The sequence below is a fragment of the Panthera uncia genome, assembly GCF_023721935.1.
Source record: "Panthera uncia isolate 11264 chromosome B3 unlocalized genomic scaffold, Puncia_PCG_1.0 HiC_scaffold_1, whole genome shotgun sequence".
Taxonomy (NCBI): Eukaryota; Metazoa; Chordata; class Mammalia; order Carnivora; family Felidae; genus Panthera; species Panthera uncia.
This window is the reverse complement of record NW_026057582.1, coordinates 86,604,419-86,622,299: the sequence shown is the minus strand read 5'-3', so window position 1 is coordinate 86,622,299 and position 17,881 is coordinate 86,604,419. Positions and strand designations below refer to the sequence as shown.

The following is a 17,881-nucleotide window of genomic DNA, read 5'->3' as shown; positions in this document are numbered from 1 at the left end:
TTATTTATTTTGAGAGAGAGAGTACAAGTTAGGGAGGGACAGAGAGAGAGAGAGGGAGACAGAGAATCCCATGCAGGCTCCACACTGTCAGTGCAGTGCAAAGCCCAACGTGTGGTTTGATCCCACAAACCATGAGATCATGACCTGAGCCAAAACCAAGAGTTGGATGTTTAATCTACTGAGCCACCCAAGCACCCCACCTTTTCACTTTCTTAATGATATCTTTTAATGAGCAAAATTTCTTAATTTTTTAAAACTTAAGAAGTTTTTAAGCATAACATACAGAAAGCAGCATGAAATAAATGTATAGCATATTGATTTAATAGATGAAGAGCCATGAAAGGAGAACCTTGCCAGCTACCCCAGAAATCATCTATATACATACACTCTATCACCTATATGCCCCTCCCGATATTCCTGAGATGATTACTATCCTGAATTTTGTGTTAATCATTTCCTTTGTGGCCTATTTTGATGTTTATATGAGCAAAATTATATTTTATGTATTTATGACTTGCTTTCTTTGGTCAGCATAATTTTTGAGATTCATCTGTGTTGATACACAGAACTAAAGATCATTTGTTTTAACTTCTGTATAATATTCTATTGATGAAAATTTATTTACCCATTTTACTATTGATAGCCAATTGGACTGTTTTGGTGTTTTGCCATACAACCAATGCTACTATGAACATTCTTTCACATGTTTCCTAGTACACACGTGCAAGGATTTTTCTAGGTTATTTAATGTTAAACCAACCTTCTTTTCCTGCAACTAATCCATCTTGATCATGATATATTAATTATGTACTGCTAGATTTGGTTTGGTAATATTTTATTTAGGATTCAACCTCTATGTTCATGACTGAGATTGCTTTTCTTTTTTTTTTTTCCCTAAAGCTATCCTTGTCTGGTTTTCTTATTTAAGTAATACTAACTGCATAAAATTAATTGGGGAGTGTGCCTTCTTTATCTCTTCTCTGAGACTGTGAAAAAATAATAGAATTATCTGTTCCTTGAGTAATTTGGTCAAACTCACCAGTATACCTTCTAGAATTGATGCTTTATTTTCTGATTTTGTATTATCTGGAAGTACTGATTTACTTCTTGAATAGTTATATGATCATTTAGATTTCCTAAAAGAAATGAGAATCAAACTGGCATTGGATTTCTCTTCTGCAACACTAAATGCAAATAATAGAAAATGTCCATAAAGTACTGAGAGGAAAATGTTTGGAACCTAAAATTTGAAGTCTACACAAACTTTTATTCAAATGTCAGGACAAAATAGGGCCGTTATTCCTGGAAGTGAAATTATTCCAATGGAATATACTCCCTATTCAGCCTTTCTTTTAAAAAAAAATGCTTAAAGATATACTCTTAACTTCCATTTCTGGCAATACTGTGAACCATTTATCCTGGAAAACCCACCACTATAAAACACACAGAAATGCCAATTAAGATGTAACAGACATCCTTTGAAATGCATACCTGAGTGTACAAGAAAGTAAAGAGAAATTCCTAAGTCAAAAAAAAAAAGAATATAGAACAGAAAAGCATTGAGGTAGGTTAGAGTTACTAAGACTCAGGAAAACTCAGATTTAACAATCCTTAGACCTGCACCAACATAAGGAGTTGGACCTGAGACTTTTCAATAAAGTTTGGGGTATTTGAAGAACTACAATTTTGGTGAAGGAGTGGCAAAGAAAGACAATAAAGAATGCTAACTACCTTGATCTGGGGCCTGAGTGAAAAATAAGCCTGAATTGGTCCATCTTTGCCAATCTCTCAATTGATACTCAACTGACCTTTCTTTAGCTTCATTCTTCTGTGAGTATAAGTGGCTTTAAATTTAGAGTCATTACAGAATTTTGTCAAGACTGAACACTTCAGCAATCTTCTGTTTTTCTACTGTTGCACTATAGATTTTTCAGCTGTTTGGTTTCTATACCACTAAATCCCATTTTCTTTATTATCACGCAAAAGTCCCTAATGTTTTTGGTCCACTGCTAGCTATTCCCTATGTTATAGCACAGTTATGGATTTATTCTTTGGTATATATACTTTATGAAAATTGTTTTAATGTTTATATATTTCTGAGAGAGAGAAACAGAGAGTGCGAGTGGGGGAGGGGCAGAGAGAGAGGAGGACAGAGGATCCGAAGCAGGCTTTGCACTGACAGTACAGAGCCCGATGCGGGGCTCCAACTCATGAACTGTGAGATCGTGACCTGAGCCAAGGTCAGACACTTAACTGACTGAGCCACCCAGGCACCCCATTTTATAAAATTAGGATTTTGACAAGGTGGACAAGTAGGTGCAGCCTGCCATTTTGAGCTGGTAGCCCAAAGTAATACATTAAAACATGTTTTTTAATTGGAATATAGTTGACATACATATTATATTAGGTTCAGGTATACAACATAGTGATTGAATATTTGTATACATTGTAAAGTGATCACGGTAAATCTGGCTACCATCTGTCACCATACAAAGTTGTTATATACTATTAACTGTATTTCCTGTGCTGTACATTGCATCCCCATATCTTATTTATTTTATAACTGGAAGTTTGTACCTTTTAATCCCTTTCCTCTATTTTACCCATCCCTTCATCTTTCTCCCCTCTGGCAACCACCAGATGATTTTCTGTATCTGTAAGTCTGTTTCTATTTTGTTTTGTTTGTTCGGGTTTGTTTGTTTTTTTTTTCTCTTTTAAATTTTTTAGAGAGAAAGAGTGCACACAAATAGGGGAGAGCAGGGTAGAAGGAGACAGAGAGAACCTTAAGCAGGCTCCACACTTAGTGTGGCCGGAGACAGGGCTCAATCCCAGAACCCTGGGATCATGACCTGAGGTGAAATCAAGAGTTGGACTTTCAACCAACTGAGCCACCCAGGCACCCCTGTTTGTTCATTTAATTTTTTATATTCCACATATAAGTGAAATCATACAGTATTTGTCTTTCTCTGTCTGATTTTTTCATTTAGCATAATATCCTCTAAGTTCATTCATGTTGTCACAATATCTATAGATATAGATATAGATGATATAGATATAGATATAGATATAGATATAGATATAGATAGATATCACATCTTCTTTATCCATTAATCTATTAATGGACTCTTAAGTTGCTTCCATATCTTGGCTTTTGTAAGTAATGCTCCAATGAACATAAGAGTGAACATATCTTTTTAATAAAATTAATGTTTTTGTGGGGTGCCTGGGTTGCTCAGTCAGTTAAGCATCCGACTCTTGGTTTCAGCTCAGGTCATGATATCTGAGTTCATGGGTTTGGCCCCACAGCAGGCTCCATGCTAACAGCACAAGGCCTGCTTAAGATTCTCTCTCTCCCTCTCTCTTTGCCCCTCCCCTGCTTGTGCATGCTCTCTCTCTCTCAAAAACAATAATAAATGTTTAATGTTTTTGTTTTGTTTGGGTAAATGCTCAAAAGTGGAATTGCTGGATCATGTGGTGTTTCTATTTTCAATATTTGGAAGAACCTCCATACTGGTGTTGCTGCACCAATTCACATTATCACCAGTAGCACATCAGGGTTTCCTTTTATCCACTTCTTCACCAACACTTGTTATTTCTTGTCTTTTTTGTACTAGTCATTCTGACAGGTGTGGAGTGATATCTCATTGAGGTTTTGATTTGGATTCCTCTGGTGATTAATGATATTAAGCATCTTTTTTTAAAATTTAATGTTTATTTATTTTTGAAGAGAGAGAGACAGAGCATGAGCAGGGAAGGGTCAGAGAGAGAGGGAGACACAGAATCCTAAGCAGGCTCCAGGCTCCAAGCTGTCAGCACAGAGCTTTATGCAGGGCTTAAACTCATGAACCGTGAGATCATGACCTGAGCCGAAGTCAGATGCCCAAACAACTGAGCCACCCAGGTTCCCCAGTGATATTGAGCATCTCTTCATGTGTCTGTAGTCCATCTGTATATCTTCTTTGGAAGAACGTCTATTCACCTTCTATGCCCATTTTTTAATTCGATTATTTGTTTTTTCTTTTTTTTCTGTTTGGTGTTGAGTTATATGAGTTCTTCATATATTTTGGATAGTAACCTCGTATCATTTGCAAATATCTTCTCCCATTTAACAGGTTTTTGTTTCATTTTGGTGATGGTTTCCTTCACTGTGAAGCTTTTTAGTTGGATATAGTCCCAATTGTTTATTTTTGCTTTTATTGCCCTTGCCTGAGAAGACAGATAAAAAAAACATATTGCTAAGACTGATGTTCAAGAGTTTACTGCCTATGTTTTGTTTGAGGAGTTTTATGATTTCAGGTATTACATTTAGGTCTTTAATCCATTTTGACTTTATCTGTGTATGGTATAGCCCAGTTTCAGTCTTTTGCATGTTAGCTGTCTAGTTTTCCTAGCACCATTTATTGAAGAGACTATCTTTTCTCCATTGTATATGCTTGCCTTCAATTAATCATCATAGATTAATTGACCATATATGCCAGGATTTATCTCTGGACTCTCTATGCTGTTCCATTGATCTGTATGTCTATTTTCTGTGCCAGTATCATACTGTTTTGATTAATGTAGCTTTGTAGTATAGTTTGAAAACTGGGATTGTGATATCTCCAGCTTTGTTCTTTCTCAAGATTTCTTTGGCTATTCAGGATCTTTTGTAGTTCCATACAAATTTTAGGATTATTTGTTCTAGTTCTATAAAAAATGCTATTGGTATTTTGATAGATATTGCATTGAATTTATAGATTGCTTTGGGTAGTATGGATCTTTTAACAATATTAATTCTTTGAATTATGAGCACAATATATCTTTCCATTTGTGTCATCTTCAATTTCTTTCATCAGTGTCTTATAATTTTCAGAGGATAGGTATTTCACCTCCTTGGTTAAACTTATTCCTAGGTATTTTATATTTTATTCTTTTTGGTGCAGTTGTAAATGGGATTGTTTTCTAAATTTATCTTTCTGCTACTTCATTATTAGTATATAGAAACACAATCGATTTCTGTATATAATTTTGTAGCCTGTAACTTTACTGAATTCATTTATTAGTTCTCATAGTTTTTGGAGGGGTCTTTCGGGTTTTCTATGCATAGTATTATGTCATCTGCAAATAGACAGTTTTAGTTCTTCCTTATCAGTTTGGATGCTTTTTCTTTCTTTTTCTTCTCTGATTGCTCTGGCTAGGACTTCTAGTACTATGTTGAATAAAAGTGGTCAGAGTGGGCATCCTTGTCTTTTTCCTGATCTTAGAGGAAAGCTTTCAGCTTTTCACCATTAAGTATGATGTTACCAGTGGGGTTGTCATATGTGGCTTTATTACGTTGAGTTATGTTCCCTCAATACTTGTTTTGTTGAGAGTTTTTATGGGGAATGGATGTTGAATTTTGTCAAATGCTTTTTCTGCACTTGTTGAGATGATCAACAACTATCAGACAATAAAAGGAAATCAAAGGCATCAAAATTGGCAAAGAGAAGTCAAGCTTTCACTTTTTGTAGATGACATGATATTATACATGGAAAACCTGATAGACTCCACCAAAAGTCTGCTAGAACAGATACATGAATTCAGCAAAGTCGCAGGATACAAAATCAATGTATAGAAATCAGTTGCATTCTTATACACTAATAATGAAACAACAGAAAGGAAGCAACAGAAAGACAAATATAGACAAATATAGAAACTGATCCCATTCACAATTGCCCGAGAATCATAAAATACCTAGGAATAAACCTAGCCAAAGATGTAAAAGATCTGTATGCTGAAAACTATAGAAAGCTTATGAAGGAAATTGAAGAAGATACAAAGAAATGGAAAAACATTCCGTGTTCATGGATTGGTAGAATAAATACTGTTAAAATGTCAATACTACCCAAAGCAATCTACACATTCAATGCAATCCCAACCAAAACTGCACCAGCATTCTTCTTGAAGCTAGAACAACCAATCCTAAAATTTGTATGGAACCACAAAAGACCCCAAATAGCCAAAGTAATATTGAAGAAGAAGACCAAAGTGGGAGGCATCACAATCCCAGACTTTAGCCTCTACTACAAAGCTGTAATCATCAAGACAGCATGGTATTGGCACAAAAACAGACACATAGACCAATGGAATAGAATAGAGACTCCAGAATTGGTCCCACAAAAGTATGGCCAACTAATCTTTGACAAAGCAGGAAAGAATATCCATTGGAAAAAAGACAGTCTCTTTAACAAATGGTGCTGGGAGAACTGGACAGCAACATGCAGAAGAATGAAACTAGACCACTTTCTTACACAAAATAGACCACTTTCTTACACCACTTTCATACACAAAAATAAACTCAAAATGGATGAAGGACCTGAATGTGAGACAGGAAACCATCAAAACCCTAGAGGAGAAGCAGGAAAAAACCTCTCTGACCTCAGCCACAGCAATTTCTTACTTGACACATCTCCAAAGGCAAGGGAATTAAAAGCAAGAATGAACTATTGGGACCTCATGAAGATAAAAAGCTTCTGCACTGCAAAGGAAACAATCAACAAAACTAAAAGGCAACCGACGGAATGGGAAAAGATATTTGCAAATGACATATGGGACAAAGGGCTAGTATCCAAAATCTATAAAGAACTCACCAAACTCCACACGTGAAAAACAAAGAATCCAGTGAAGAAATGGGCAGAAGATATGAATAGACACTTCTCTAAAGAAGACATCCATATGGCCAACAGGCACATGAAAAGATGCTCAATGTCACTCCTCATCAGGGAAATACAAATCAAAACCACACTGAGCTATCACCTCACACCAGTCAGAGTGGCCAAAATGAACAAATCAGGAGACTATAGATGCTGGAGAGGATGTGGAGAAATGGGAACTCTCTTTCACTATTGGTAGGAATGCAAACTGGTGCAGCCTCTCTGGAAAATAGTGTGGAGGTTCCTCAAAAAATTAAAAATAGATCTACCCTATGACCCAGCAATAGCACTGCTAGGAATTTACCCAAGGGATACAGGAATGCTGATGCATAGGGGCACTTGTACCCCAATGTTTATAGCAGCACTTTCAACAATAGCCAAATTATGGAAAGAGCCTAAATGTCCATCAACTGATGAATGGATAAAGAAATTGTGGTTTATATACACAATGGAATACTACTTGGCAATGAGAAAGAGTGAAATATGGCCTTTTGTAGCAACGTGGATGGAACTGGAGAGTGTTATACTAAGTGAAATAAGCCATACAGAGAAAGACAGCTACCATGTATTTTCACTCTTGTGTGGATCCTGAGAAACTTAACAGAAGACCATGGGGGAGGAGAAGGGAAAAAAAAAAAGTTAGAGAGGGAGAGAGCCAAACCATAAGAGACTCTTAAAAACTGAGAATAAACTGAGGGTTGATGGGGGGTGGGAGAGAGGGGAGGGTGGGTGATGGGTATTGAGGAGGGCACCTGTTGGGATGAGCACAGGGTGTTGTATCGAAACCAATTTGACAATAAATTTCATATTAAAAAAAGAAGATAAGGGAAAAGAGTAATGAAAAATGTTATAACAAATTCAAGTACTGATAAACAGTATTATAGTCTCCACTTCAATGTTACTAACACATCACAAATTATACTGATACATAGAATAAGAATTTCATCATAAGTTAGTGTCAAATAAGAATCAATGTACAAGTATGTGTCCATATAACATTTAATAAACTAGCTTACCTGCCCTTAAAAAAAAAAGGGTAGAGAGAAAAGGCAACTTTCAAAAAGGAGTATGTTATTAAATGAGTTATTTACTATACTCCTTCCTAAGAGCACCAGGTGGGGGACAAGTGTTCTAAACTAGATCTAGGAAGTGGAATGTGGAGTTATTCTGTCCTCTTCCCCTTAAGGGCTGTAAAATGGTTATTGAATTTAAAAAACATGACTAAATGAAATCAAACCCCACACATACACCCCCCCCCCAAAACAAAAACAAAAAAACCCTAAATGTCCCAGATTATTCTGCAGAGTGAATGGAGCCCTGGAAGCAGCTCCCAACAACCAAATTAGTCTTTTACAGAGTCATCACAAGCATGCCTTGCTTTTAAACAAAAAAAAAAAAAAATTGTTTTGAAACAACAAAACAAAAACTAGTACTAACCACTTTTCTAACAATACACAATTACTCAAATTAACTAGTACTGAGAGGGGGAAAGGGACCATACCTATGGGCCTTGTCTCACACGAGTGCATGTGGGTAGGTGCAGGGCATTTGTCATTATTGCAAAAACGAATTTTAATTTTTGATCTTTAGTTTGATTTAACATTGCTTTTAGTACGATGCTTGACACCAGCTGCATGGAAAGGGCTCGGGAGATGTTCATAGCAGCACACACGTGTGGGTCTTCTTCGGTTCTGGAGGGTCCAGTGTAGCCAATATTGCTTCATCAAATACATTCTTTAGGCCTTTCTGTGTGAGTGCAGAACACTGCACATACTTGACTGCCTTCAGGTCACGGGCCAGCTTTTCAGCAGTCTCTGGAGTGGTAGGCTTCTGTTTGCTTTTGACAAGTTTCTCAGTCGAAGAGGGGTCATCTCAGAGATCGCTTTGGGTCCCAACAAGCAAGAAAGGAGCCTTCGGACAGTGGTGAGTTATCTTAGGCACCCAATTCTCCTTCACATTTTCAAATGAGGATGGAGAGACCCCTGAAAAACAGACTAGAAATACATCTGTTTGTGGATAACTCAGCGGTCGTAATCTGTCATAATCCTCTTGCCCTATAGTATCAAAAAGTCCGAGAGTATATGGCTCTCCACCAGTCATAACTGTGATTGCATAGTTGTCAAAAACAGTCGGTACATACTCTGATGGTAATTTGCTGTGTAGGATATCAGGAGACATGTTTTAGCAAAGGCACCATTGCCCACAACAACACACTTAATTGTCTGCATTGCTGAAACAGTTTTGTATCCACTTTAAATATTTCAAATTCAATTTTGTATCCACTTTAAATATTTCAAATTCAGTAATGACCTCTGCTTCTCCTCCAGGGTGTTGGCAGCACTCTCATTTATTGTATTCTTTAGCTCTGATTGGTTCTATCTATCTTTTATTTTCCATCTCTTTGTTGAAGTTCTTACAGAGTTCTTCCACTCTTCTTCTAAGTTCATTGAACATCTTCATGACCATTACTTTGAACTCTTTATCACGTAGATTGCTTATCTCCATTTTGTTTAGTTCTCTTTCTGAGGTTTTATCTTGTTCTTTCATTGGAACATATTTCTTTGTCTTCTCATTTTGTCTGTCTGTTATCAGCTATACTTCCTATTCTTGAAGGTAGTAGTCTTATATAGAAGTCATCTTGTGGGGCCCAGAAATGCAGTCCCTCCTGGTCATCAGAATCAGGCACTGCAGCGGTATTTCCTGTGTGGGCTGCATGTGCCCTCCTGTTGCTTGGGCTGCAACTGCTTTGAGCATGCTGGTGAGTGTGGCTGGTCCTGGGTGTAGCTGGCTGCAAGGCCTGGCTGTGACCATTGCAGGTGTGTTGGTGGGCAGGGCTGGCCCCCCTGCCTCCCAGGACAGGAGTCACTTTTCAAGGCGCCAGTCCCAGCTGAGGCTGCCTGCTTGGTGTGATGATTGAGGGTGCAGCCACTTGGGGGAAACACCTGGTGAGGCAGATTGGGCATTGTGGGTCTGTGGGGGAACACAGGGACAGGCAATTTGTACTAGCAAGGTAGATGGAGAGTGTCAGAACTGGCACCTGCCAGCATCAAGCCAACTAGGCTGAAGGAGGGCAAGAAAAATGGTGCCTTCTGTGCTTCTTTTCCTGGACAAGGTTCCTACAGATCCTTGCCCTTTGAGCACACACCTAAAATTAATCAATAAATATCCTTCACATATACGCTACATGATTTTTTTTTTTAATTTTTTTTTCAACGTTTTTTATTTATTTTTGGGACAGAGAGAGACAGAGCATGAACGGGGGGAGGGGCAGAGAGAGAGGGAGACACAGAATCGGAAACAGGCTCCAGGCTCCGAGCCATCAGCCCAGAGCCTGACGCGGGGCTCGAACTCACGGACCGCGAGATCGTGACCTGGCTGAAGTCGGACGCTTAACCGACTGCGCCACCCAGGCGCCCCTACATATACGCTACATGATTTTCAAACAGCTATCTCTGTGCTGGGTCTTGGAGCAAGAGAGATTGTTTGTGGGCCCTTTAAGAATGGAGTTTCAGTTTCCTATAACCCTCCAACTCTCCCAGAGTTAAGCCCCACTTACTTTCAAAGCCAGATGTTATGGGGACTTATCTCCCCAGTGCAGATTCACAGGGTGCCCGATATGGGACTTGAACCCCTCACTTCTCTGGAAGGACTTCAGTGCCCGTGTTATCCTTCTTCCTTGCAGGTCACCACACCAACGTTTGGTTTCCAACCAGACTGCATGACTTTCCCTCCTGCCCTTCTCAGTGTGGCTCTTTAATTATATCTTTGGCTGCTAGGCTCCAGGTCATTCTCTGAGAGAGTTGCTCTATATGTGCTTGCAGCCTTGATATGTATGTCCATGGAAGTTGGTGGGCTCGGATTTTCCTACTCTGTGATCTTCCCCTCCAATCCCAAAGTAATACATTAAATTTTTTTTAACATTCATTCATTTTTGAGAGACAGGGAGAGACAGAGTACAAGCTGAGGAGGGGCAGAGAGAAAGGGAGACACAGAATCCAAAGCAGGCTCCAGGCTCTGAGCTGTCAGCACAGAGCCTGATGCAGGGCTCAAACCCACAAACCACAAGGTCATGACCTGAGCCAAAGTTGGATGCCTAACCAACTGAGCCACCCAGGCAGCCCCAAAGTAATACATCTTAAATCACAGAATTTCAGACTTGTGTATGCAAAATTTCTTTTACATGTTGCTTTCCTGGCTCTGCTCTAATCATATCACCTACGTGACCACCTCTGTCTATGTATGACTATGTACCCAAAAGGAAGTTGTAAAAAACAAACAGAAAAAAAAAAAAAAAGAAGTGAGAAGGTTAGGAAAGATTATTTTCCAAAAGAGAAGCAATTGTAGAGAAGCAACACATCATTTCTGAATGATTTCCATAATCCATTCTTTTTATAATCAAGCAGACATCTCAAGCCAGCAAATCTACTCTTATTTATTCTAGATAGACTTGGATGTCCAAGTTGGAACTCAATGAACTGAGCAGGTGCTATAATTACCTAGTATTTCCCACCTTTCATTTTGAGAAGAGTACTCAGGAAAAAAATTCTTTTTTTCTCTGTAGTTCTAAACACTTTTGGGATTTTGGTTTTGGGACTCAGTAGAGGCTCTAGATAAGACTTTAAGAACATCAATCAGTATGGGGTACCTGAGTGGCTCAATTGGTTAAGTGTCCAGCTTTAGCTGGGTCATGATCTCACAGTTCATGAGTTCAAGCCCTGCATCGGGCTCTCTGAGGTCAGCGTGGAGCCTGCTTTGGATCCTCTGTCTCCCTCTCTCTCTGCCCCTCCCCTGCACGCTCTCTCTCTCTCTCTCTCAAAAAATAAGTAAACATTAAAAAAAAATCAGTGAAACAGGAGTAGTCAGGGAAAGGATTAAACTGGAAAAGGAGCCCAACCCTTTCTATTGATTGAAATGGTAACCATCACACACTTTTCTACAGAGTAACGTTGCAATGAGCCCTTAGCAGCTGCTAGATTCATTTTATTTTCTCACCTACACCAAATACGCTTAATCCCCAACTTTTAATTTTAAGTACTAAACTGAGTTTAGTACTTAAAATTGAAAAAATTGAATTCAGGACTGACGTCACTAAGTTCTCCAGGGAGAACTCCACAAACAACTATTGAACTTGCAAAACTGTTCAAGCCCCACATCCGGCTCTGTGCTGACAGCTTGCTTAGAGCCTGGAGCCTGTTTCAGATTCTGTGTCTCCTTCTTTCTCTGCCCCTCCCACACTCATGCTCTGTCTCTGTGTCTCAAAAATAAATAAATGTTAAAAACAATTTTTTCTTTTTTTTTTTTTTTTTGGGGACAGAGAGAGACAGAGCATGAACGGGGGAGGGGCAGAGAGAGAGGGGGACACAGAATCGGAAACAGGCTCCAGGCTCCGAGCCATCAGCCCAGAGCCTGACGCGGGGCTCGAACTCACGGACCGCGAGATCGTGACCTGGCTGAAGTCGGACGCTTAACCGGCTGCGCCATCCAGGCGCCCCTAAAAACAATTTTTAAAAATATTTTGGAACTAGATGGAGGCAGTAGTTACAGAATATTGTGAATATGCTAAATGTCACTCACTGAATTGTACACTTTCAAATGGTTAATTTTGTCATGTAAATTTTTCCTCCATTTAAAAAAATTGAAGCCATAACTGATTCCAGAGCCAAAATTTTTATACTGAACAGTATCCTATCTTGTTGAATGCTGTATTATAACTACTATTTCATGTGTAACCACCAGAAATGCCTTCGATCTCAATTCCTAAGAGTCTGATGAGGTAAGTATTCAATAATGCTAGCTCTGTCCTAATGCCCATACTTGCTAGGGCATTAAAATGCATAAACTAGAGAGAGGCTCTGCCCATAAGCTGCTCACGTCTGGGTCTCCACTAACATTTATAGGTGAGGATAAAGTACAACTAGAAGCCCCTGGCCCATTCTTCTTTTCACTTCTCAGGGAACCCCTTACCCTGTCCCGTATACCTCATAATCACATGTGTGGAAAGTCCAGTCCACACAACCAAGCTTCATACACACACACACACACACACACACACACACACCAACACACAGGTGCCCTTTGGGCACACAGCTGCCTTTGGGAGCTATGGAGGCCCTAGAAGTGGGCTCAGAATCTTTTGGGCAGAGAATTTTGGAGTCCTGGATACACGGTATGTGATTCAAAGTAGGAGAGGGCATAAGCTCTCCTTAGTCTCATGGGCTCCTTGTCTTGTGAAGAGGAACATTGCTGGAGAAAGCTCAGACTAGGAGCCTCAAAATAAGGCCCAGGAAAGGACCAGTATTGCCCAGGTCTAGGTGGGTACTGTTTTTCTGTTCCATTCCACTCATCTGTATCCTATCTCACCAGCCATGGGTTGGGCCTGTCTGTGCAAGGAGGGGCTATAGTTTCATCTCACAGGCTACATCTTTACCAGAATTGAATTCCTGGGGTCTCAGGTGCCCAGTGGGGCTTGTCTGACTAACTGTGGGAGGACATAGTTATAACTATTGACTGCTCAGATTTCAGAATTCTGGGCTCTGCTTCCTATGAAGTTTTCTACCAGAAGTCCTAAAATGACCTTGCCGACCCCAGACTTTCAAATACAAGCACCCATTGCTCCCAGCATGTACCATGGCCAGCTCTGTGTATTCTTACTCTTTCCTAAATAAATGCTAAAGCTGAAAGTCTATGATTCAGGACAATTAAAATGGGGACTGAGATGAGACCTCCTCAACGTAGGATGATAATGTGCATGATGAAGATAAGAATGTTTTAGGGGAACATAATGGATGGGTCCCTGGCACTTGACTAGGGGGTTGGTCAAGGGAAACATCTAGGATCTCTAAGATGGGACTTGAAAGATTATACCTTAGACAGACAAAAGTGAGGAAGATTATTATGGGAGAAAAAAATGTTAAATGTGTATAAACTATTTTCAACTTGTATATTATGTCCTCTGAAGGATGAAAAACTTAAATATAGACAGAAGATTTTATCTGAGGCAGAATCCCTGAGGATTGGCTCATGGGTTACATCTCATGCTCTTGAAAGGGAAACTAGAATTCAGAACTTGCTGTGATACTCAAGTTAGTGGTAGAATCAAGGGAATCCAAAGAATTCTAGAACCAGAGTTCTCTCCATCTGCTGTACACCCCCTCGAAAATTTGAGTATCCAGAACTCCTTTCTCATTTTTAGCCCCCCCCCCCATTCCCAGTTAGAAGTTTGTATTTACTTTTATCTGTGGATTTAGTTTCACTCATATTCATATCTGTTCTTGTCAGGGGAACATGGGTAAAAATTATTTAACTCATCATCAAATTCCATTCATTGATGACTCTTTCTGTTGCTCTCTTCCCATACCTATATTTTCACCTCTTTCGGTCCAAGTGCTTTGGCTTATGTTCCTAGGCCTTTGTTCCCTAGTTTCACACTCCACCTATGTTCCCTATCCCTGAAACTTGATCTCTCCAAACTTGGATCTTGCCTGCTTGGATCTAATATAACCATTTTCTCTTTGAATATTAGCTCTCCACCATTCTCTCCAGTCTCTTTTTCTGAAACTTCTATCAGACAAACATTGGAGCTTCTTACTCAGCCTCCATTCCTCTTAATTTCCTTTTCTTACTTTCCAACGACATTTTCTAGCTCTCTATGCTTTGCTCTGGACATTTTCTCCCATTCTTTTTTATAGGTGCTGTTTATTTTTTGTTTCTTTAAACATCTTTGAATAAGGTGAGTTTTTCCAAAATCAGCTATTATATGAAATTTGCAAGAGGATGGGGACAGGACCATATTTGAGGCTATTTTCTTTATGAAACAATGTGCGTATGAGTTTGTATAGCCCTCACTTTCCCCCACGATCAGCACTGCAGAGTTGCTTACAATGCAGTCTGTCCCCTCCACTCTTCCTCACCAACAGACTGCTTTCCATAAATATGGCTTTTTTGTCCTTGTTCAATTTCACCTTCCTATATTTCCAGTTTTGGTGACAAAAGGGTATTTAAAAGCTCCTGCTTTAGCCTGCTTGCCTGTTCTCATTGTTCCCTACAAGTGCTTGTGGATCTTGGCACTTCCTTTGGAGAGCTGTATCACTCTTGTTTTGTACAAAATCTACATTCCTAAGCATCCATTATCACATGCTTGGTAACAAAGTCAGTGAACAGCCACAAGCCAAATTGCCTCTGAAAAAGGAAGCAAAAACTTTCGCTCCTGGAAAAGTTATTGCTAAAAAAATACCAAAACTTCAAAGCACCTGAGGCTGTGTCTGTACCTGTGCCACAACCAGAGCCAGAACATGAGCCTGTTAAAGAAGAAAAACAGGGGCGCCTGGGTGGCTCAGTCGGTTGAGCGTCCGACTTCGGCTCAGGTCACGATCTCGCGGTCCGCGGGTTCGAGCCCCGCGTCGGGCTCTGGGCTGATGGCTCGGAGCCTGGAGCTTGCTTCCGATTCTGTGTCTCCCTCTCTCTCTGCCCCTCCCCTGTTCATACTGTGTCTCTCTCTGTCTCAAAAACAAATAAACGTTAAAAAAAAATTAAAAAAAAAAAAAAAAAAGAAGAAGAAGAAAAACTTTCTCCGGAGCCTATTTTGGCTGCTACTCCATCTCCAAGCCCAACGGAAACGTCTGGATGTGCTCCTGCAGAAGAATATCTGTGTCAGGCTCTCACTGATGTAATTCTTACAGTGAATGATGTGGATGCAGAAGATGGAGCTGATCCAAACCTTTGTAGTGAATATGTGAAAGATATTTATGCTTATCTGAGACAACTTGAGGAAGAGCAAGCAGTAAGACCAAAATACCTACTGGGTTGTGAAGTCACTGGAAACATGAGAACCATCCTAATTGACTGGCTAGTGCAGGTTCAAATGAAATTCAGGTTACTGCAGGAGACCATGTACATGACTGTTTCCCTTATTGATCGGCTCATGCAGAATAATTGTGTACCCAAGAAGATGATGTAGCTGGTTGGTGTCACTGCCAGGTTTATTGCAAGTAAATAGGAAGAAATGTATTCTCCAGAAATTGGTAACTTTGCCTTTGTGACTGACAACTCTTACACCAAGCACCAAATCAGACAGATGGAAATGAAGATTCTAAGATCTTTACATTTTGGTCTGGATTTCTACCCCTGCATTTCCTTCAGAGAGCATCTAAGATTGGAGAGGTTGGTATTGAGCAACATACTTTGGCCAAATACCTGATGGAACTAACTATGCTGGATTACGATATGGTGCACTTTCCTCCTTCTCAGATTGCAGCAGGAACTTTTTGCCTGGCACTAAAAATTCTCGACAATGGTGAATGGACACCAACTTGACAGCATTACCTGTCATACACTGAAGAATCCCTTCTAAATATTATGCAACACCTGGCTAAGAATATAGTCATGGTGAATCGTGGGCTTACAAAGCACATGACTATCAAGAACAAGTATGCCACATCTAAGCATGCTAAGATCAGCACTCTAGCACAACTAAATTCTGCACTAGTTCAAGATTTAGCCAAGGCTGTGACAAAGGTTTAACTTGTAAACATGAGTTGGAGTACTCTAATAACTACAAATAAAATTGGCACCATGTGCCATCTGTACATATTGTATGTTATGTTTATTTACTTTTAATAAAGTTTGTGGTCCTTTTTATTTCTTATACCTTAACTCATTTGAATGTGGCTACTTCCTTCTCAAAGGTAACCAAAAAAGGTGTGTTAAAGATATGATGGGGAATATAAAAAGTGCTTTCAGTTTATTGGGACCCAGCACATATATATAATTGTTACTTGTGTGGTTCTTGTTTTATGTACCTGGCTTTGCATTCTTGTATTTACTGTGGTCATAAAGGCATTTAAAGCTGTTCTCTAAGCATACTGCATGTAAGCCCAATTATCTTGGAGAATATGCTGCCTTATTCTGTCAAAGGTCTGCCACCTTACCCCTAGTCCTCCTGCTTTCTGTTTCTTCTGGAAAAAAAAAAAAAGGAAGCATCCTTCCTCAAAGGGTTGTGGTCTAGGCTTACAGATGTCTCTAGTTGTATTGCAAATAGAGTTGGTCTAGTTTTCATTCTCCTTGTAGTTTTGAGTTAAAGAAGGATGAGTTTCTGAGCAAAAAAGAAATAAAATCACTATTTTTATTCTACCATTTGAAAACCTAAGCTTAAATTGTTTTTGGCACTTTAACCAACATTTCTATGTATTTGGTTGGGGGAGGGGGAATAGAGATATTTCAGTATGTCCTTCATACACCACCTTGACCAGTGGTAATCAGTGCACATGTCTGTCCCCAAAGATTACAAGTTGAATTTCTCTCCAGCCCACAGGAATGGAGACTCAAAGTCAATATTAAGCAGTGTTATGGAAAGGGTTATGCACTATTCTTTGCATACTTGGATTTTTAAACCAAGATGCATCCCCAATACCTACTAGATGTGTTAATTGTAGTTGCTGACATTCCTATAGTCCATGCTAAAGGTCAAGACTACATTCATCATGTGGCCTTTACTCTCTCTCCCAAGCCACAGATAAATAAAATACAGGTAGGATTCTGACCCATTTCATAGGCTGTTCAACAACCCAAGGTGTGACCTAATGGAAAAGATGATCTGGGCAAAATAGAACCTCTTGCGAATTTAACTTTGAAAATAAAATCAGGAAATTGGCAGTTGAAGCAAATCCTAAAAATTTGAAACATGAAAGGTCATGGCATGAATACTCATAAAGAAAACAGAATCTAGGAGCTAAATTTTATTTATTTATTTTAAGTTTACTTATTTTGAGAGAGACAGCGTGAGCAGGGGAGGGGCAGAGAGAAAGAATCCAAGTAGCTGTTGTCAGCATGGGGCCTGACATGGGGCTCAATCTCCCAAACTGTGAGATCATGACCTGAGCCAAAATCAAGAGCCAGACCCTCAACCATCTGAGCCACCCAGGTGCCCCAGGAGCTAAATTTTAAACAGAAGACATGGAGAAATGTAGGGTGGAGTCAGTAAGCTGTTAGAGACAAGAATTATAGAGAGAAACAAATGTGGAGAGTAGCTGTATTACATTAACCACAGCACTGTTATAGGACTCTTCTTGGATTCGTATGCCTACACAATGCCTTGCCATAGTAGGGGCTCAGCAAAAGAGTTGGAGTCATGGATGTTTATCCTCATGGTCAGTGTGGTTACCTCTTGGTTACCTCTTACTTAAAATAATTTGTCTGAATCTCTGCTCTTGTAA

General features: G+C 39.5%; 1 protein-coding gene and 2 pseudogenes across 5 annotated transcripts in view; 1 reads left to right on the top strand and 2 right to left on the bottom strand.

Annotated features, from left to right (window-relative positions):
• TRIM69 (tripartite motif containing 69) overlaps positions 1-17,881 on the bottom strand; it is a 49,171-nt gene that overhangs the window by 14,624 nt on the left and 16,666 nt on the right. The window lies entirely within an intron of this gene.
• LOC125909958 (cell division control protein 42 homolog) lies at positions 8,080-9,861 on the bottom strand (annotated as a pseudogene).
• LOC125909960 (G2/mitotic-specific cyclin-B1-like) lies at positions 15,202-16,353 on the top strand (annotated as a pseudogene).